The sequence below is a fragment of the Acomys minous genome (assembly GCF_964271855.1).
Source record: "Acomys minous genome assembly, chromosome: 14".
NCBI lineage: Eukaryota > Metazoa > Chordata > Mammalia > Rodentia > Muridae > Acomys > Acomys minous.
Window position 1 is genome coordinate 16,027,418 of NC_140496.1, and position 23,719 is coordinate 16,051,136.

Here is a 23,719-nt window from a genome sequence, read left to right on the forward strand (position 1 = left end):
CATCCTACATGGTCTCCAGCATCAGCCCATGGACCTCAGCATGGTCTCCGTAGCAGAACTGACAACAGGCATCCACACCATCATAGCTCTTGGCAGAGCACAGGCCAAGGACATCAACGTGGCTTCAGGCGACAGCACAGATTGTGGACACTCAATTAGAACATTAACACGGCCACCGGCTGCAGTAGGACCTCAGAACCAGACATGACCGTCTGCGACAGTACAGCCCACATATATCAACATTGCTTCGGTGTGCCTGTCTTCTTTAGCTGGGTTCTGGGGATTGAACACAAACCCTCAAGCACTTTCCAGATGGCTGTCTCTTAGTCCAACAGTCTCAATGTTAACTCTCTCCCCCATGTTGTTGTTGTTGTTGTTGCTGCTGCTGCTGCTGCTGCTGCTGTTGCTTCTTGTAGATGATTCTTATAATCATCATTAGCGAGGTCTACAGCTACCATGGTAACATGTCTTTGCATCACAGTTTGGTACAGAAACTGCGTGAACTGGGAACTTACTAGGGAAAACAAGATGGGCGATTCCCCGCTCATCAGCTTCATATTTTTAATAAATCCATCCCTTTAATAGAAATAATATGAAATGAAAATTTCCACAATTCTCTGCTCCACGAGAGAGAGAGAGAGAGAGAGAGAGAGAGAGAGAGAGAGAGAGAGAGAGAGAGAAATTGTCAGGACCAGGTATAGAGGTGCACATGTTTAACTCCGGCACTCAGGAGGCAGAAGCAAGCAGATCTCTGTAAGTTCAAAGCCAGCATGGTCTACATATTGAGCTCTAGGCTAGCTAGGGCTACATAGTGATATTCTGTCTAAGAAAAAAAACAAAACAAAAAAAGGTCAACATCATCTCGTTTGTAGGTCTGGAATGAATCAAATCCAGAGTGTGTGTTCAAGAAAAGGTGGTAACTCCCAGGAAGCATCAAGAGCTTTGGCGTGTTTGCCCTGTTTGCCCAGCTCCTTCCTGCTCCCCTATGCCTGTCTGGACACCAGCCTCACTTCCGGTGCAAGTCAACAGCATGGCAGGCAGCAGCGGGAAAGCCAGAGCTCTGTGAACACCCAGATCGAGAGAAGCCTCATTGCATGGTGGGTCTGGTCACTTCCCCGAACGGTTCTGCTCACAAAGCTGCCGTTTAGTTTGGCACAAAGGAGACTTTCTCAAGGAGATAAAGGGGCACATGTGTGGGGACATCACGGATGACCAGGGTAGAAGGCACCAGTTGAGAAAAACAGCTGCATCATGGTAAATTTTAGAAGAAAATGCTCTAGGGCTAAAGGGCAGGCTCAGTGGGTATGAGCACACACTGCTCTTGCAGAAAACCCTGTTCCAATCTTCACCTCTCACCTTCACAGCCACCAGCTCCTGCTCCTGGGCATCTGATGCCTCTGCCTTCCTTGGGCATTTGCATTCACATGCACATGCCCACACACAAGTTAAAAATAAAAATTAAAAAACCAAATGCTTTTAAAACAGAAAAGCTAGGGAATACCATGTCCAAACAGTACTGAAAAGATCTAACACACTCCTGGACGTGGAGAAGGCCAAGTGCACGTGCCCAGAAAGACTTGGAAATATTCTAAATTCTCAGCTCTGTATAAAGCAGAGGCTCTTTGTGTGTGTGTGTGTGTGTGTGTGTGTGTGTGTGTGTGTGTGTGTGTGTGTGTGTGTCCTCCTTCTGGTGGAAATGGGAGTCCTAGACAGTGGAGCAAATCCACATGAAAAGATATAGAAGCCCGACAAAGCCATTAAGTAGCAACGCTTTGACTTCACCTGTGAGTCCGTCACGTGATTTCAAAACCTCCCAGTTGAGACAAAGTCATTTTTAAAAGAACTTCAAGTGGACACTGACAGTCTCTTTTTTTCTTTCACAAGTTCATTCACAACCCTTGACATGGGCATATGGCATATGTTTTGTTTGTTAAGAAAACTTAAAAACAAGCTATAGAAATAAATGCAGTGTTTATTTCTGTTTTGAGACAGGGTTTCATCTAGGCCTTGGACTCACTAGACAGTCAAGGCTAGCACTGAACTATCCTCCTGGCTCTATTTCTCAAATGTCAGGATCATAGGCCTATACTACAATGCGTCTAACTTTTGTGTGCGTTGCAAAAGTGTTGAGCAAAATCTTACATATTCGCACACGTATCTCTATTTAAATGGGCACAAGACCGTGTGTATGTGTTTTTAAATATCAGACAAAATTGATGAGATGATTTTAAATAGTTGATTTTCTTTCTAATTCCCATCTGATGGCAATCAATGAATTTCCATTTTGCAAAAATACACTGCAGTAATGAAACATCTGGCACTTGAGAATATTCCCTTAGGTGCTGATGTTCGAGGACGTAGTCTGTGGGCCTACTTTATCATTTGACAATTTAGAGACAAGAAGACATGTCCTATGTTAAGCAGTGATAGAGCTATACGTAATGATTCATTTACGCTTTGTACCTCTTCCCCATTCTTGTCTCCTTAGAAGGATGTCCTACCTGTGACCATGGCTCAGGACACACACGTCATATGTCACATGTTCATAGTCAGATACCACATCAGCTAAAGACTTGGCTCCATGTCATCCTCCTTTCAGACACGCTGGGGGTAGAACTGTTGTTCTAAAATCTTTGTGTTTGAGCCGTGTGTAAAGCCAAATATATGACGTAAGCCAGGCATAGTGCTACATGCCTTCAATCAGGGGGCACAGGCCGGTTGATCACATGAGTTAGAGGCCAATCTGATCTATATAGCAAATTCTACCTAGTAAGAGCGTGTCTCAAAAATAAAATGACTTACGTGGCACTGTGAAACAAGACATTTTGTGTGGGAGGAAAAAAATAGAGAGAAAAGCTAAGTAAGGTTAAATGAGAGCCTGCAGTGTTAAGTTCACATTGAGATGACCTGTGCTACTGATTATACACTTTATCTTTCATAATATAGTTCCTAGTTCTTATACTGAAAATCAGATTTAAAAAAAAATAACCAATATAGCATCACTCAAGTCTGCATACACTGCCAAGCCCAGTGATAAGTAAAAATAAATTGCATAATAGGAAAAAGCCATATATGTATGTATATCTATGTTTTTAAATATCATAAATTGAAGAGATTCTAGTTGTGATTTGTTACAAAAAGTCTTCCTAGCAAATTGGTTAATTTTAGAGGCCAGTAAGATGGCTCAGAGGATGAAGGTGTTTGCTACTCCAAGCCTGATGACCTGACTTCAATCCCCATAGGCACCATAAGCACTTTTTTAAAAATAAAAATGAATAGATAATTTTGGGTAGAAAACAGGAAATAGACAAAATGTGCCTGGAATATCCTTTACTAGAAGAAGCACAGAGATTCCCATCAACACATACTAGAATTATCTCAGAAAGACACATAAGCCAATGGGAACTGAGTCCTGAAGTCAATATGGAGTCAAAGACTAAGACATATAATAATTGTATTTACTCATTTTCTGGCCTCCATAACTTCTAGTGAGAAATCAGCTATAATTCATACCCATGTAATGAGGCCCCTTTCATGTGTCTTTTAAATATTCTCTTAATGTTTAGTCAACAATAATTAATTATAATAAGAATGTGTGTGTGTGTGTGTGTGTGTGTGTGTGTGTGTGTGTGTGTGTGTGTTTTGTTGCTGTTGTTTGGTTTGGTTTTTTGAGACAGGGTTTCTTTGTGTAGCTTCAGCTGTCCTGGACTCACTTTACAGAACAGGCTGGCCTCGAACTCACAGAGCTCCATCTGCCTCAGCCTCCCAGAGTACTGGGATTAAAGGTGTGCGCCACCACACCTAGTGCCTCTTATATTTGTGGCTTAACACTTTTCATTCAATTTTGAAAATCCTCTAGCATTATTTCCTTAATACATTTCTTCCTCTTTTCTTCTTTTTTTTCCCCCTTGAATCCAAATTGCATGTATTTTAGTTCATTTGACATATGATACCACATGAATGTTCGTTTTCCCAGCCTCTCCTTCCTTTGCATTTCAGTGTGGGAAATTTATGTCGATCTATGTTCAAATTCGCAGATTCCCCCACCATCCGTGTTCTGTCAACTGATAAAACTGTTAAGAGGATTCCTTATGCTGCGCTGGTGCGATCATTTTCATTTGACCTTACAACGTCTCTCTTTCTACTAAAATCTCCAACCAGAATGTATAATTTGAACATTCTTTTTTCCTCATCCATTAACACTCATTATGTCCCACTTTAAAATCCGTGGTACTAATCCTGATCTCCTGGTCATTTTTGAGCCTGGCTCTGTTGGCTGCACCACTTCTTTAGAGCAGGTTACTATTCCTCGCTCCTTTCCTTGTCTTGTAATTTGTCATTCAGTTGACAGACTGAAAGATATTACAGCGCTACTTGGAAGTGTCTCTTCTGCCTGGCTATCTGCATGAAGGAACGAGAGAACCTTGAGCAAAGTTAAATTACGTTTGCTTTTTGTTGCTGCCTTCAAGGAAACAAAAGTTCCTACCAAGCGCAGTTAAAAAATTAAAAAATAAAAATAAAATAAAAATATCAGCAGGGCAGGTAGCCTCATGGTAGAAAGCTTCTGCACATAGATGTCAGGTCAATTGCCAGCACCAGAAAAAGTGCCAACAAGATGGCACCGCGGGTAAAAGAGTCTCACTATTAAGCCTGATGACTTTGGGTTCAATCTCCTGGATCCACATGGTAGGAGGAGAGTTTCAAGCTGTCCTCTGGCCACCACATGTGCACTGTGGCACGCATATGCACACACACACACACACACACACACACACACACACACACAACCATAAATAAATAAATAAATAGTCATCTTAAGAAGAGGATGGGGAAAGAAACACCTCCAACTTAGAGGTCTTCCTATTTTAAAAAGCACTCGCACATAGTTAGAATCCAGGGACAAAACTGGTGTCGAGAGAGAGGTACCAGATCATTCCCAAATACCCGGCAAGCCGTTGTGAAAATGGAAGCTTCATTTTGCACGCAACAGCTAGAATGGTTTAAAACAAATTATATTTGGATTTTAGGTTATTCCGGCCCATAGTTTGCAGTGAAGGGGCCCAAGTCCAAAAACAGGCTGAATGAAGAAATGGCTCCCATTAGCTTTATACCTAACATAAAAAAAAAAAATCAAGAAACAAAAGAAACAAAAAACAGGACCAAATGTCAAGACAGTGTTTTGTGCTGAAATACATTTTTCCCCCCGGTGTCAATGAAAAAAAGAGAGGGAGATGGATACATTTAGGAGTTGGAAAATAAAAACAAAGTTAATGTATGATTGAATTCAGGGACTAAAGGATAAGAGAAAAACAGGTAGATGATGATATCTAGTTTTCTGTCTTGGAAAGTTTGGTGGATGGTATTTGCATATATTGTGGATGAAAGATTTGTGAGGAAGCCAAGAAGCAGCAGACAAAGAGCGCGGTTCCTATTTTAGACACTATTCAGATCCTCTGGAATGTCACGCTGGGATGACAAGTAAATTTGGCCTGAAACTCGAGGGCTCAGTGCTAAGACAGCGATGCGGGAAGTCATAAGCACGTGGGTGCTCGTTACCCTCCCCAAAATAATCAAACTGCCTAAAAAGACACCATAAAAGGGAAACAAGGAGGGGGCAAAAAACACCAGAACAGAACTCTGAACAACACATGTGAAAACTATACAAAGACAAATGCGTCTTCAGAGAATCGGCCGAGGTGATTAGCGAACGCCTACACTGAACGTACGCAGTAAACGGAAATCTAAAACTGGTGCCACCAGAAACCCGTAGTCCGGTGACCAGTGCTACCATTCAAGCTAGAGGATAAGAGATGGCCACGCAGTGCGGCTCAGTACTCCAGAAATTACTGCTGGTGGAGCGAAGAAAGATTTGGGTCGGAAAGAATAGAAGGTAGCGGGCGCTGTGAGGGAGACATCGTGGGATGGGGAGGTGTAGGGCCAGCGGCCTTCCGATGAAAAGTGGGGCAGACAGGAGACTGTGATAAGAGCAAATGTGAGGCAAGCTCAAGAGGATCAGGGAAGAGGGAGAAGCCTAAAAAAGAGACATGATGAAGTCACAGAAGCCACATAAGGAAGGTAGAGCTTAAGGATCCTGGTGGGGAAGACCAGCAGTACCAGCACACAGCTGGGAACATGGCGCTGCAGGAGGGGTATTGAGAAGGACACGTAGTGCCAGGCTAGGAAAAAAAAAAAACCCAAATGCCCACTTCCTCCAGCAGTGCTCTGTTTCCTGTAAGTCCCACAGCCTTCCAAGGCAGCACCACCAGGTGGGCACCACGTATTCAAAACCAAGTCTACTGGGCGGGGCGGGAGGGGGCGTTTCACATTCAAATCATAACGGGAAGCTGAGCGTGGATAGAGGACTTAACCGTGGGATGAAAGAGAGAGAGACTATGTGGTGGCACGCATGTCTAATCCTACCTACTCGGAGGGCTGAAGCAAGAGCATCACAAGTTCAAGGCCAGCTCACTCAACTTAGGAAGGCCTAGCCTCAAAGTAAAATATGTCAAAGAGCTATGGATATATAGATATAGATACACACACACATATATGTGTGTATATATATGTATGTATATATATATTTGAGTATGTAGCACCTGCTTAGCATTCATGAGGCTCTGGGTCTAATCTCCAGGACAGAAGAAAGAAAAAAAAAAAGAGGGAGGAGGTGGGGAGGGAGGAAGAGACAGGAGACAAACTGGACTGATTTTGCTATTGCTTGAGGCGGGAAAGACCAAGGGTTGTATACCAAGACAAAACAATGTGAATATCTAAGCTATGGAATTAATTTGGGTGTCTGTTAACAGATAAATAGATTTTTAAAATGTAATATAGATGGACAGTGGATGGAAAGGAAGGAAGAAGAAAGGTTGTGGATGGGTAGGTTAGATAGATGATAGATAGATAGAACAATGGAGTATTATTCACCTGTGAAGAATAAACTTTTGTCACTTGCTGGAAATGAGAGGATACAACTGGGGACCAACATACTAAGCTAAACTAAAAATGAAAAGTATCATGGCATTCACAATTAATTCACAAATTGTGATACATGTATACATGTGTGCATGCATATGTGTGCACGCACATGTGTACATGTGTGTGTGCGTGCATCTATGTGTGTGCATGTGTGTGTGTGTGTGTATGTACATGTGTGTGCATGTGTGGTATGTGTTATCATAAAGGGAAACTGGGCGTAGAGGGTACCAACTAGTGAAAAAAAGGGGAAGAAAAAGAAGGTAGAGAGGTTGGTGGGTGAATATAATCAAAGTACCTGATGAACCTGCAAGAAATCATCTTATGTGTAGTGAGCAAAAAGAACTAAGCAATGTCATTCTCAGGACTATGAGCTTAAAGGGTTACAGAAGATGGACTGCTTTCTCTTTGGCGTCAGAGGTGGGTCACTGCTGAGTGTGGGATGGTGGTGGGGAAGAGCATGTGGGGAGGTGTGGGGGGAGGAGTAAATGGCTGCTGTACTGGGCAAAGGAGAGGACACTAACTGTACACAATGTTGACGTACAGCTCTTTGTCTCTGATAAGAATGAAGACTACTGGGGCTGAGGAGATGGCTCAGAGGTTAAGAGCACTGTCTGTTCTTCTAAAGGTCCTGAGTTCAATCCCCAGCAACCACATGGTGGCTCACAACCATCTATAATGTGATCTGGTGCCCTCTTCTGGCCTGCACATGTACACGCAGGCAGAGGACTACATACATAATAAATAAATCTTTTTTTAAAAAAAAAAGAACGAAGACTATTAATTGATACATTAGCATTTGTCACTTTTTAATGTTTATTCTTAAAGTATGTGTATATGTGTGGGTACACACATGTGAGTTGGGGTGCCCTCAGGGTCAGAAGAGGGTTGTCAGATCCCCTGAAACTAGCAGTACAGGTAATGAGTACCCACCCAGTGTGAGTGCTGGGAACTGAGCGCAGGTCGTTAGTAAGAGCAGGAAGCTCTCTTAACAGCTGAGCCATCTCTCCGAGAGCAGCCATTTCCTTACAAGCACTGGGACAACCCAGGTATAGGTTTGAATGAGATGGAAAACTAGATTGAGACAACAATTGGAATTTTCCCAGGGCAGTGTGATGAAGGTAAGCTGGTTCAGGAAGTCAGCCTTGACTTAGAACTGGGCTTGAACTAAGATGACCGCAATGGAGCTGAGCGTGGGAGGAAAGAAAGGAAAGAACTAGGAACATGATAGAAATAAGAACACGCCCAGCTGTATATAATCCCTTGAGACAGATTTCACTCTCCATGAGTATGAAATCACACACACGTTGAGGGCTAACCTCTTGAACAGCTCCTTGGAGCCTCCAACTCTGTTATCAAATCAAGTCTTAAAGCCTCTCCATGATTCTCAAGATGCCTGTGAATGTAGCTCAGGCGGCAGAGCATTTGCCTAGCACGCGTGAGGCCCTGGGATCAAGCTCCACTCCTTCAAGAAGCAATCCTCTGGATTGTACATGCAGGAATGCATCCCATAAACTCCCATTAAGAGCCTTCTGCTAGAAAAACCGAGAAATGTATGATGGTTTTATAAAGATGCTAAGCAATCGAATCTCTTTTCCCAAGGCAAGATCAGGATGAGAAACAAAAAACAAACAAACAAACAAAAAAAAAAAGCTTAAAGAATTATAAAGCCTTCCTCAGAATTTAAGGCTGAGCCACATGGACATTACTGATGTAAAGCAGGAATAACGTCTACAGCTTGTCACAGCCTCATTATAAATTACTTCTCGGTCTATCAAACACTTCAGTTTAGTATTTAGTTTTCATTTAATCACCTAAATATATATGTGTTGGTTTACATGCTTTTCCTGCCTGATACATCTCTTAAATAATAAATAACGCCTTGAATGGTCTCTATCCTGCTGCAGAGGGAAATGAGGCTCTGTGATAAAAGCAGCATAGCAATTCAGATAATTCTATCTGTCATAATTCAAGGTTTAAGTTACATAGTCGGGGGCTGAATAGAACAAAGCTTCTCTGTGTATAAGTATGGAAGGATAAAAATCATGAACACGATGCAAAATTCAAACACCTAGTTTAACTTATCATGCAATAACGAGTGAACTAAAATCGTACGCCCTCTATGTGCCTTTAAGTATATGCGCGCATGTGGGCGGGCGTGCATGCGGGCGGGCATGCGGGCGGGCACGCACTGGAGTGCCGGAGTTCAGCACTGGGTATCTTTCTCGCATCGCTTTCTCCCTTGTTCTTTGAGACAGCTCTTCTCACTGGGCCTGGAGGTCACTGATTGGATAGGCTGACTGGCCAGCAGGCCCCAGCGATCCTCCTGCCTCTGTCTCCTCAGTGCTGATTTTACAGGAATGTCTCGTCGCCCCTGGCTTCTTTACACCGGTGCTTCCGGTACAAAACAAGGGTCTTCGTGCTTATGTGGCAAGCACGTTGCCAACGGAGTCCTCTCCCCAGCCCCAGTTTGCCCTTTTCACCTAGGCTGAATTGTGTTAAATAAGAATTTTTTTGAAGTTGCAGTTATATTATTTCCTGCCTTCCCTCTCCTCCATCCAATCCTTCTCATTTATCTCCCCTTGCTTCCTCTCAAATGCCTGGTCTCTTTTTCTTTCATTGTTTATAGGTAGGTAGATAGATAGATAGATAGATAGATAGATAGATAGATAGATAGATAATAGATGTTACATATATATTTCCTATGTATGTAAATACAACCTGCTCAGTTCATATACTGTTACCTGTATGTCTGTAATCTCAGTGCTGACCATCTTGTACTGGCTAACCAGTTGGCAAGCTCTTGCCCAAGTAAGACTGTTTCTCCAGCTCTCAGCATTCCCCAGTTGCCTATAGCTCTTTGTCTAGGGTTAAGAACCCTACCCCCTTGCATGTTTGTATGTCCATCGGTGCCCAGTCCCAGCTGACACACCTACAACACAAGTTCTGCAACTGAGGCTCAGGGATCGTTGCTGAAGGAGGGGCAGAAAGACTGCAAGGGCCAGAGAAACAGCAAGTTCGCTGTGAGATTGTTCCTCCCAGGAATGTCAGACAGGCTGCAGCCTTGGATCATCACATCCATCAACAAGGATGCCTAGACAAGACCTGAACCATGACCTGGGCTATTTTAGTCTCTTGCTTCAGAGAAAGCAAAAACCAAAAGCACAAATTACTACCTATCGGACCTATGCCTTGCAATTTTAAGATTAAAAATTATAAGCGAACTTTTTCCCTCTGTTTAAGGGGGTGGGGGGGGAATGGGTTCTAGCTTGAGAGGCAAAGAGTTGGAGTACACTAGTCTTTTTAACAGTCTTGCTACAGCATTAAAATCGCCACCTAAGAAATGACAACATATTACTCTAGAAAGCAACAAAAGTGAACCGCACGCGAGCCAACAAAGCATGGCCTCTCCTAGATCCTTCTGTACCTTGCCTGTCAACCCACACCACAAAGCTGATTAAAGCTTGCTTTGGGGGTGCACAAGCCAGGGGGAAGGAATTGTAGACATGTGTGTTCGGGCCTCGGGACTTTGTCCTAGTGTGAGAAGCCTTGTTGATGGCGGGTAGAAACTTTAAAATGTAGGCGAGAAATAGAAGAAAAACAAATTTCAAAACTAACAAGTCTTTAGCTAATAAAACTCAACATTGGTTGTTTCTATTGGAGGCTGTTGGGCCCAGCTTCCTGGGCTTTGGATCTAGAGACTTTTCTAACTCTTATTTCGAAGCCACAATCCAGCTGCACCAGCTCCAGTCATTTCCCAGGAGCCTCTGTGTTGAGATGCTTTCATAGTCAAGAGGCAGCGCATTCAGAAGCAGTTGTTGTTAAGGAGGTTTCCATGACAAAAATCTAAGATCCTTTAATGCATTTTCATGCCTAATTTAGTCGCAAAATGAATTTTCTCCTAGCATTGTGAAGCAGGTCTCCACCAGTGGAGGAAAACTGTCTCTGAGCTGGCAACAGCCCGAACACTTGAACTTCCCATAATGCTTAGAGAAAGCTGTCTGTAAAGAAGACCATTCTCATGTTTGTTTCTACCTGGACCAATAGACATCACAGGGAAGCCACTCTGTGCCCAGAAAAACAAACACAAACACATTCCCTTTGTGAGGTGAATTCTTCCTGGATGTGCAAAGCTAGATACTGCCTTCCAGAACTGCATCACAAAAAAAAAAAAAAAAAAAAAAACCTCTTGTACCACCACACATAGAGCTGGAGCTGGCAGGATGGCTCAGCAGGTGCAGGTACTCGCGGCACAAGCCTGACATCCTGAGTTCTATCAGTAGAACCCTCTAAAAAGGCGGAAGGTGAAAAGACTCCACAAAGTGGTCCTCTGACCTTTGCACGCTATGGAGCATGCACCCCCACACACATATCAGAGAGAGAGAGAGAGAGGGAGAGAGAGGGAGAGGGAGAGGGAGGGAGGGAGGGAGGGAGGGAGGGAAGAGAGAGAGGGAGGGAAAGAGAGAGGGAGGAAGGGAGGGAGGGAGGGAGAGAGAAGGAGAGAGGGAGGGAGGGGGAGGGGGTCGGGAGAGAGAGAGGGGGAAGGAAATAGAGAGGGAGGGAGGGAGAGAGAGAGAGAGAGAGAGAGAGAGGGAGGGAGGGAGGGAGGGAGGGAGAGAGAAGGAGAGAGGGAGGGAGGGGGAGGGGGTCGGGAGAGAGAGAGGGGGAAGGAAATAGAGAGGGAGGGAGGGAGAGAGAGAGAGAGAGAGAGAGAGAGGGAGGGAGGGAGGGAGGGAGGGAGAGTTCTTTTTAAAGGTAGAAGTGAATATGGTGGCTCACACTTGTAATCCCACTACTAGGGTTGAGACAGCAAGATTGTCAAATCTGAGGCCATTTTGGATTGTCTAGTGAGTTCCAGACCTGCCTGGACTTGAGAGTGAGACCCTGTTTCAAAGAAAGAGACAGGAAGTGGTGGAAAATAAAAACATGTTGTTAGACCTCGGGACTATAAATAAAGGTGTCACATATAAGTTTGAGTACTAACCGTGATGGAAGCAGAGTCCTTGCAAAATAGATGTTGGCAAAACAAATACGCTCATAAAAATGAAATAAGCAAGAAACTGGCTATCAATAAAATACGATCCTCAGAAGGAATACACAAAATATTCTCTGAACTAATTTTTTTTCAGCATATGTACAAAGACTAATTCTGATTGGCAGCTTGCTTTGAGAAGATCCCTGGAGATTAACAAAGCACATCTCTGGGTGCTGTGGGAGTTTCCAGGATTAGCTAGGGGACCTACCTGAACATGGGTGGTACATCTCATAGGCTGCGCCGCACTCTCACGTGCTCTCCCTCCCTCTCTCTCTCTCTCCCCTTCCTTATCAAAGTGCCAAATATTTTGCTTTCTCTAAGAGCCCATATTTTGAGAGTATATTTATCTTTTTCGCAGTGTGTTCTGTTTCTTTATTCTTTGACTTTTATCACTGCCTTCACTCTCTGAGTATCTGATCCTGTACTTTTCACTAAATCGAAGAGCTGCCATCTTTATTATTAGGGGATTCTTTTAACTGCAGTTGTTTTTCTCTGAATAAAACCATAAGTATGTCACATAAGCTTTTACATAAGCCAACCTCTTTGCATGTTTCTACCTAGATAATTTGCGGTATTTTAAATTTCTACTTTAATTGAAGTTGTTTTTAAATTACAACTAGCTAAGATTTTGCAATAATTATATTGATTTCTATTTTTATTGGCTACAATTAGAAATGTGATCTGCCATCACTAAACTCTAATGCATTATGATCTTACTCAGTTTTTTTTTTCATAATTACACATCCCTGTGAAGCAAAAAAATATTGCTTGTTCATTGTGTATAAGCTGAAATGTTTTTAAGTACATATTGCTCTGAGCTTATAGATGCCTAATTTAAATGTAAAGTAGCCTTGGTTTTTATTGAATTTCTTATTAATAGTCTCTTAATAAGTTACATTAAAACCTGCTACTAAGGGGAGCTATTAGGGAAGAGAGAAGAAATGAACAAGAGTAGGAAGGGGACACTGGGAGGGAAGTGGGGGGGGTTGTGACGGTGACCAAAGTATATCGTATGTATTTTGAAAAAGTCATAAGTGGCCCATTGTTTTCTATAGTTAGAATATGCTGGCTTTGGGGAGGGGTGAGAGTTCTTGCTGCTCCTCCAGAATACCCAACATTGATTCCTTGCACCCACACTGTACAGCTCACAACTATTCGGGGGGGGGGGGGAAATCTTCTGGCTTTTGTATAGACATACACCACAGAGACACATACACATATACATGCGTGTGTCTATGTGTGTATGTGTGTGTATGTGTATGTACGTGTGTGCTAATTAAAACCTTTTTTAAAGAACTTCCTACTATCATTTTACTTGAGCCAAGTCTTGTGTGTGTGTGTGTGTGTGTGTGTGTGTGTGTGTGTGTGTTTATTTTGTTTTGTCAAATGCTTCATAAATTTGAACCCTTCAATATGGTTCTTCATGCTGTGGTGACCCCCTACCCCACACCATAAAATTATTTTATTGCTACTTCACAACTGTGATTTTCCAGTGTTACAAATCATAATGTAAACATCTGATAATCAGGATATCTGGTGTGCAACCCCAGTGAAAGGGGTCGCAACCCAAAAGGCTGAGAACCACGGCTGTAGACTATGGTTCTCTCAAGCCTCGTGCTCACTTTTTTGAGGGGGCTTTACTGGAAGGATTTAAAAACTTAAGATCCATTTTTCCAGGTTGGACCTCCTCCGTGAAAGCCCTCTATAGTTTGTGCTGCCCCTAGAGGCCACTTAGGTATCTGCGGGTCAGTTGTCCCAAGCCCTGTTGAAGCCCAGGGTTCATGGAGGTGCCCATAGCCCTGTAGCAGCCAGGAGCTGGGCTGACGTCACGGGCCCAGGGCCATACAGATGTCGTTGCTCTGGGCCACTCCCTGAGACCATGCTGATGAGTTCAAGCTGCTGCTGGGGGCTGCATGGAAGTGAGTGGCCTGTGCTGCCGCATGAGGCCGTGGATATCTCTGCATTCATGCTGCCGCTGGAGGCCATATCTGGTGCTGAGCTCCTCCTAGTAGCGGCTGAGGGCTGAGTTGTTGTCCATAGATATCAACTTCTGTGTTACCATCAAAGACCATGCAGATGTCCGTGGTCTGTGCTGCCACATGAATCCATATTGATGTCCATTCGCCAGCCTACCATGGCAGAGGGCCATGGTGACGTCCGTGGTCTGACCTGCCACCAGAGGCCACGCTGAGGTCCATGGCACATGCTGATGCCTGAGATCACGTGGACGTCTGTGGTCTGTGCTTGCTGTAGTCAGAAACCATGTAAGTCCCTGATCCATGGCCCCGCTGACTGTAAAAGGGCATGGAAGCTCCTTTTGCGATGGTATTTATGACTTCAGACTCAAGAGTTGAAAAAGAAGGACATAGAAGGCTTCTGTGACAACCCTGAGCCCCACTCCACCTCACCCCCAAAAACGGTAACAGCCTAGACAGAAAGCCACCAAAGAACTCTTAAAATTTTCGATAAGGATGCTGAAGTGTAGCTCTCTGGACTGATGGCTTCTGGTGGGGTGGATGTAGTGGATGTAAACGTGTTTTTGTTTTGATCCTAAGTGTGAGAATGTGAAACAGACTTGTGTAAGGGTGGGCGTTGTTTTTCCACTGGAAATAGACCTGTGAGAGAGCAGGTGATGTTTGTCCACTAGAAGAGGAGCTGCCTCTTGCAGGGGCATGGTCTTTGCCAACTGGTAAACATCCTAGTACTGACTCGAGAGGAGATACATACATACATACATACATACATACATACATACATACATACATGTGTGTGTGTGTGTGTGTGTGTGTATACACACTTTTTGGGGGGAGGGCATTGCTCCATATTTTTAGCTATATATCACTCCACTTCAAGACACTCCTAGAGAAAGCCATTCCAGAGAACGCTTTGAGGTTCCAGATGCTGCTCTCCAGGTTCCAGACGCTGTGCTTGCAGTCCCCTTTGCTAAATTACTGGTTTTCTGTTGAATGAGTCTGCTGAAATCCTAACTACGAAGAGTGGAATTGCTCCAAGGAACTGAGTCTGAAAATGTCCACGTCTCCTGTTCCCGTTAACCTCTTTTCTCTCCCATCTAGGGTAGGTGGGTTGGAAGGAAGGTATAAGTATTAAAGAACCCCAAATAAAGTAGGTTTGAAAAAGTTCAAAACCTACAGGTGTGGATGGAGGAGGACATAGTTTTCTTTTCAGGAGCTAGCCACTAGGAATTTGACCATGCTCCAGTGAGTATATGGGCAACACAAACTGGACTTACTAGGGGTTTGTTGGGGGGTTTATTATTATTATTATTATTATTATTATTATTATTATTATTATTATTATTATCATTATCATTATTATTATTCCTGGGGTGGGGAGGGGAGGTCACAAGGTCACAAGGGTTGGGACAGACACGGGAGGATTGGAAAGAGGATGTGCTCAGAGTTCATAATGTGAAATTCCCAAATAATCAATAAAAGTATTATGAAGAAAAAAAACACTTTAGATCCAATCTCTTAGTTTTGTCTACAAGTATATACCTTCTTATTTCAAATAACCTTAAAATGTATTTCAGATTGCTTGGTTGTGGTGGTTGTGGTGGTAGGGTATGCGTGTGTGGTACGTGCCCATATGTGTGCCTGCTCCATCACTAGCCACCTTGTTACTTTTAGGCAGGGTCCCTCACTGAATCTGGAGCTATGCTGGTAGCCAGAAAGCCCCAGTGATCCTCCTGCCTACACAGAACTGGAGTTACAGGTATGTATGTATGTATGTATGTATGTATGTATGCATGTATGTATATATGTATGCATACAACCGCTCCTGACTTTTCACATGGGTGCTGGCATCCAAATTCCAGTCCTCATATTTGTGTGTGTGTGTGTGTGTGTGTGTGTGTGTGTGTGTGTGTGTATGCACTTCATACATGCCTACTGCCAGCAGAAACAACAAAAGGTGTCAGATGCCCAGGAATAAGAGTAATAGGTAGTTGTAATTTGCCATGTGTGTGCCAGAAACTGAACCCGCTGCAAGAGCATTAAGTGTTCTTATTGGCTGGGCCACCTCTCTGGCCCCATAATATACATTCTTATTATGTGTAACCAATGCCCATCTGTGTACATTCTCCTTCTTTGTCATTGTGCTCTGTCTGAATAAGCCTACAGCAAATTAAGTATTGTAAGTCAGCCAGATGTGGTAGTACAGATTGTAATTCCAGCTCCTTGATGGTAAAGGCAGGACCATCACAAGCTGAAGGCCAGCTTGGGCCACAGAGTGAAGCCATGTCTCAAAACTTTAAAAAGAAAAGAAGATTGTAAGTCACAAATGTATCGACTACACCTTGTCTTGTGAACATCGCCCCGTAGCAGCACAGCCAGCTGCAGTGTCTCTTTGGTTGCCCTTTCTGAGCACATGGTTGACTCCTGCTGAAGCTCACTGCCACGGCACAGCGCAGAGACAGGGTATGGCCCTGCATATCACAAGCCAGGGAAATGCCAAGTTTTACAGCACAGTTTCTACTGAATATTCTCCACTTTTTTTTTTCACCATTATAAGGTGGACAATCATAAGTCAAAATATTTTAAGTTAGGGACCTTCTGTCTAGATATAGATAATATAGATATAGATATCAATGATATAAATAGATAGAGGTAACATAGGTAGAAATTATAATAGATACAACTATCTCCAACCTGTATTATCTTTGTTCATTTAAATGACTCCATCTTTTTGTGATATCTAGATGACCTATGTAGCACATATTAGTGCTCTAACTCTTTAGCAACTGAAACTTGCGTTCTCCAAACTAATGTTGTTGTTTTTCCTTAGAGAAAGATGGTCCATTCACTATATGCAGAATCCTTAGAGTTCTGTCCTTATCTTAAATAGCCCATGATATACTGTTCCTATATCTTCCATTTAATTCCAGTGCTGCTCAGACACTATGGAGCCTTTTTAAGTTTTAGATTTAAGTCTTTCTTCCCCTGAGGGAAAGGCCGATGATTTATTTTCTTATTATCTCTCTATCCTCTATTTTTTTTTTTTTTTTTTTGTTCTTTACTCATCCTGGTAGAGAATTTTGTTTATGATTTCCATTTCATGTGTGGTGTTTTAAGCTACTTTCTGTTTCATTTTCAGAAGCAGTGAATGGGGCTGGAGAGATGGCTCAGCGGTTAAGAGCCCTGGTTGCTCTCCTGGAGGACTGGAGTTCGGTTCCCAGCACTCACACTTGGTGGCTCACAACCACCTGTAACTCCAGTTCAAGGACTCCTAGACCCTCCTCTGCCTCTGTAGACAGCTGCACACACGTGTGTCCTCACAATCACACACAAAAATAAAGGAGTAAAAGGAAAATCTTCTTTTTCTAAAGGAAAAATGTTAAGGAGGTTCTTGGGTTTTTGTTTTTTTTTTTTTTTTTTTTTTTGGTTTTATTTTGTTTTGTTTTGTTTTACTCCTTAGTGAATTACAATCTTCAATTTTTTTTTCCAAAAGTAGTTGTTTTGCTATTGTTTTATTTCATCTGACTGAGAGGGTTTTGTGCTGAGTTAGTGCTGTGTTCTCTCTTTATTGGTTTTCCTCAGAATTAATCACCTCTTTCAGTGACTCGTGTGGGCAGTCTGGGGTATATTAAATGAGTCATTTGCAACTCCAGGCTTACATTAGAGTCGCATGTGAAGACTTTAAGATATACTGATGCCCGAGCCACATCCCCAGCTATCCTGATTTAATTGGCCTGTGCAGCATCCAGGCAGAGGTATTTTTAGAAGTTCTAATATTCATCTGCTGTCTGAGGTCTGCAGTCTTACAAGAAGGACAGTGACCCCCTGAGTGCTCATGGCGCTATTTTCCCACCACACCCACAGGGGCTGTAAGCTGCTCTGAGCTAGTGTGATAAACCAGGCAGCCCCTGCCATCAAGCTGCCGTCAGCCTTGTGCTGTGGGAACTAGAAACACTCCGTGCAGTTGCTGGGGGGAGGGTTGCTTCTCTCCAGACAGTGGGAAGTGGAGTAACTGGTCACATGGGCAGTTGCCATCCGGCTGTGAACAGATTTAGACAAGGAAGCCCACTCTAAGGTCAGAACCCCCTGACTCAAAGGAGAAAGTGGGAGCAGTTGAGGATGGCACCCAGTGTCAACATCAGGCCTACACATACACACACACACACACACACACACACACACACACACACACATGTACACACGTGCACACACACATACATACATGCTTTGGCACACACCCACACACATGTAAACATACATATACACACTATATGTGTATATGCATATATATGTATATGTATGTATTGCACTTCCCTTTATACACCTTCCCCTAGTGCCACTGGTGGATTAACTCATAGATACACCTCGGCTCTCTCCTGAGATGTGTTCACAGCAGAGAGGCCTGGTCCATCACCCAGGGAACTGAGACCCATGCACCTGCTCTCTGTCAGAGATGAGAACTTCATACCACCAGAGATGCACACACCCTCCAGGCCCTGTCTGTGCACACAATGAAAATCTTGAGTCGGGGGGAACCTCGCAAAAGGCTCATATGTGCTACAAGCCCGCTCCTTCCAGGATGATTTTCTGTGGGTGTGGCATGTACATGTCACATGGCAAGCATAATGCCCTTCCCAAATGTAAAGAGAGTGTCATCCTCAGCTGAAGAGTGAGTTCAAGGTCAGCCTGGGCTACATGAGACCCCGTCCCAAATCAAGCAACAGTGTTCTTTGGTTTTCAGTGACAAGTATAAAATATAGTTACTGTGTGTAACATGAGCTTTTAAAATGTGTGAACATTGTGAAATGGCCAAACCAAGCTATTTAGCATTCGTATTACTTTGTATACCATTTCGCTGGTGTTGTGAGAACCCTTAAATCTCCTCTTAGCAATTCTCAATAAATCTTTGATTGCAAATGATCTATGAGTCACTTCTGCCCTAAATCCCAGAATCCTGGGACATCTTCTAATTTCAAAGTGATACAGCAACTCTTCAGAATGCCTGATAGCAAATCATTTATGATTAGAAATCAATACTGACGCTTTATCTACTCAGACTCTCTTTCGTTATTGTAAACTTTACTCTTCCGTTTCTAGGTTGGCGCTGTCCACTCTGTGAGATATGCAGAGAATCTACACCACAGCCACGGCTGAATTCAATGTTCGTTGTCACCTGGAACGTAACGATCAGTAAACATTTGTTGATTTTTTTTTTAATATTGTATTTTCTTGGAGCTTGAGAGATGGCTTAGAGGAGAAAATGCTTGCCACATGGCATAAAGATTTCAGTTCAGATGTCTTAAAATGACAAAAAAAAAAAGCCAGGCAAGCACGATGGCTACCTCTGCTGGGAAACAGGAAACAGGGACACCCTGGGCAAGGCGGCTCCCTAAAGGCGCAGGGATTGATAAGTTCCGGGATCAGCCAGGGCAATTGCCCCAGGGAATAAAGTAGACGGTGATCATAAAGGACATCCAATGTCAACTTCAGCTTCCACACACGGCACACACACACACACACACACACACACACACACACACACACACCAGCAAACACACGTGTAACCCCACACAAATGTGCATATCATGCGTATACCACATATACACACATACACAAGCAAAAAAAGCATTTTATTTTCCATTATTCACCCTCTCTTAATGGAACTAAAGGTTGATCAACACAGGTTTGCAGCCCATGTTAAAAAAAAAAAGTTTAACTCTTTTCTCACTTGAATCAAACTCCTGTCTCTTTCAAACACACCTAAGCATCTCATGCCCCTTTCTCTTTCTCTCTCTCTCTCTCTCTCTCTCTCTCTCTCTCTCTCTCTCTCTTTCTCTCTCTCTCTCTCTCTTTCTCTCTCTCTCTCTGTGCCATCTTCTCTTCCCTTTCACTGAAGAGAGTAAAGGACAATTAATGATAAATATAAGAAGTCATTTTATTTATTTATTTTTTTAGAATATTCCCCTATAGACTTTCCCCAGTGCCTTCTCAATATGCTTTGTGTGAGCATGGTATTCTTATTTAAGAAAAGAATTGCACTTGGCATTCCCATGCCAATTATATTTACAGCGGTTTCCAAATTACCCAGACATTAGAAAAGAGTGAATGTCAGATTAAGCCCCAGCACGCACATACCACACGTGAACCTGCTCTGTAGCGATTTTACAGGATGTCAACGCCACCGCGGTTGAGTGTAATTAGGTAATTCGCAAAGCTGACTCTCGGTCTACAAGCTAATAAAATACTCTAACACGCCCTTGTACTCACATCCTTCTGGGCTAAGCAATATGAGATTTAAAAATATTAAAACACAAATGTACTTTGTGCAGGATTTTTACTGGCTTTCTGTCTGTTAACATCTCAGTCGAAATCTTAAATGGAATAAAACAGCCGACTTGATTTGTTGACATTTAAGATGTCTCTGGCTCTTTGTGATAATTATGGGAAGTGCTAATGGTATTTAAATTTTATTTAGTTATTAGGCTTCTTTAGAGCTTCAGGTCTGGGATCCAAAGTGTTTTATGAAGAGTTTGATAAGCCCCATTATTCAGGAAGCAAGAATCAAAAGAATTCATTTAGCTGGGCATGACTCTGTAGTGATGTTTTTGCTTAAAAGAGGTCAAACTTCCCCTAAATTTAAATCCGCTTGCCTCCTTAAAGGCCCTGTCTCCAGATACAGCTATGTTTTTGGAGGATTGGCATTTCAGCCTGTGAATTTAGCAGGAACATAATCCCGTCCGCATAAGGGCTGAGGAGGAAAGAGTCTGGAAGACTCAGGCACAGCTGCTACCTACTGAGGAAGATGGATCAAAAGTGATGGTCTCCTCCAGGCCCATCTGTAGCCGGCAACTTTCAGGCACTCTCAGACCCAACCTCTCTGAGCCTTTAATGTTCTGGGAATGGGGGGGGGGGGGGGAAATATTATTTTGTAGGAGGGAACTTGGACTACAGTGTAAACTCCTGCAAGGAGCCAGGTGCAGCCAGTCAAGTGTAGCCCTCGGTCCCCAGGTGTATCTCTGGATGAGTCCTGAGAGCACTGAAGGTTTTGAGCGCTCTGGAAGACCCTACACACACCCAGCGCACGGGAGGGATGGGAAGGAGACACTCAGGAGCCGAGGGAACAGCAAGCAGAAGAGCTGGTGAAGTAACAGCAGAGGCGCTTAAAGGGCCACAGAAATTTCAATTAGCCGTCGAGGGAAAAGCCGAGTTGATACAAACTTGACCTAATTGCTGGGCACATCACTCTTGTAAGACAAATGATCGATTACTTCAACAAGGTCTGCTGATTACAGTGGATGTTTTTACACACGACATTTACCCAGAAAAAGAGAAGACCAGTTCACTAACAAAATCTAGTAAAAATAAAAGATAAAAAGTGAAATACCTAGTACCTCAACAAAAAGACTGCTTCCCATACCTCCTAAGCTGGCCTCAAAATGAAGAAACTAGGCTATAAAAATAATACAATTCTGATTTCTCTTTACATGTGCCCTTTCATTCACGATTTTAAGTAGCCTGGCCGCTGCCTGCGTTGACAGTAATGAGTCTTTTGAGATTCCGCACTGCCTTATTCCATATGCCAGCACGGTCCAAGACCAGAAACAGACCCAACTCAAAGGTGGCTTCTTTGTCCACATTCATTCTACAACCATTGTTCTAAGCAGTTATTGACAATACAGAGATGTGAAGTCTGATGCTGGTGTCTCCAGCCAACAGTGAAGACAAGGAAGGTCTGCCCTTCTTCCCGGAAGCTTTTTAGACAAATCCTTCATCCTTTGAGCTGAGCCACTGAGCTGTCTTGTCTCCATCTCTGTAAGGTACCAACATGCCTTGGCTGGTCACCTCCTTCCTCCATCTTTAATGCTACAATGACAGTGTGTGTGTGTGTGTGTGTGTGTGTGTGTGTGTGTGTGTGTGTTTACACAAATGTACATTGCATGTGTGTATGTAGGTGCACGTGCACCACATGAATGTGTTGAGGACAAGGTACAACCTTGGGTGTCACTCCCCAGGAGCCATCCATGTGACATACAGTCTCTGAGACCTGGCTTGTAGATTAAACTAGGCTTTCTGACTAGCAGCCCCGGAGGTCCTCCTGCCTCCATCGCCCCAGCTCCGGAATGATTAGCATGTGACATCACATACAGCTTCTTAAAAAATGGATTCTAGGAACCAAACCTGGGTCCTTGCGCTTTCCCAGCAAACACTTCCCACACTGAGCCATCTCCTCAACTGGGTTGTCCATTTCTAAGGGTCAGTGTGCTCAGAGCCAATCAAGTTGCTTGTCCCTAATCAAATCTCCGAAACGTCTTTTGACATGAAAGATGAAGTAGCCACAGGCTCTGAGATCTAGCATGGATCTGTAAGGTCGTCCATTACTCTGCCTACCATGCCATTACAAGGCCCCTGGGGCTGTGAGTTAGGCACTTTCTGCCTCTCGCCTTCCTTCCCCCACAGGATGCACAGAAAATCAGTGTGAAATACATGAGGGTGTTGCTTCACCGGCATGCTGTTCCTCAAAGATCAGCCGTACCGCTGCCGCAGCCGACCCTCCAGAGACACCAATCCTGCCCCCTTTTCCCCATCCATCCTTCATACGCCAGAATCCAGCTTCTCCTGGACCATTAGTCTTATCTCATCCGAGAGTTAAAAGTTAAAAAAGAAAAAATAGTAATAACACTTGGTGTTGATTACTTCTAGGGAAAAGTGCTTCAAAAACAACTTTGATTAAAGCATATGTACATATATACATAAAATATGCATAATAAATGCACATGAGGGCTGTTGAGATGGCTCAGCCGGTAAAGGTGATTGTTGCCTACCCAGGACCCCTGTGGTAGGAGAGAACTGAGTCCTGAAAGCTGTCCTCCTTTGTGCTCACAGTGAAATGCACGTGCACGCATGGGCGCGCGCACACATACACACACTATAATACACACACACATATATATATACATATATATATCTTAAGTTTAAAAACTTTAAAATCTGCTTTATGAATAGAATGAATATATGAATATAAAAGAGTGGGGAAAAATGAAAGTTCCCTCTTTCAAATTAGAAAGACGTTATTTAACCAATTTAATCATTTGTCTTCTACCACCTGAACTACTATTAAAATTATAGGCCACGCTTTTGACTTCCACACTCAGGAGGAAAGCTAAGGACATCATCCTTCCTGACGTCTGGATCCGCTGTAGGTACATATGCAAATGAGCACGACCATCCAGTTAAAGAAAATGGGTGCAGCAGGGGAGCGATTACCGAAGAGCAATCTGCATATGGTGAAGAGCGCGCGCAGAGGGGGCGAGAGCCTCATCCCCATGATTGCAACCTCCTTTCCCTAGTGCTTGACTCGTTGCCTACATCTGCTCCATATGGAGCTATTTAACCTGCCACCTTGGAAACTGTTTAAAAGAAGACGTTTCCATAGCTGGCTGTCACCCTCCTGTCACCAAGATTACTTTCCGTCCCTTCTTGGTTTAGTTTCTTCCCTAGTGCTTTTTACTTAGCATATTATGTTTAAGGTCATTTATTTGTTTATGGATTTAAAAAAAAAAAAAAGATATTCCCTTGGAATCTGTACCTAGAATCAGAACCCGTACTGACAAAGGAAAGGAATCCCCACCCCCCACTACACCCAGCGTCCTGGGTCCTGCAGTTGGGAATGGAACAGTAATGACACTCTAGAGCCAAAATAGGAGCAATGACAATTATTTTGAAGGGACCGTTATTT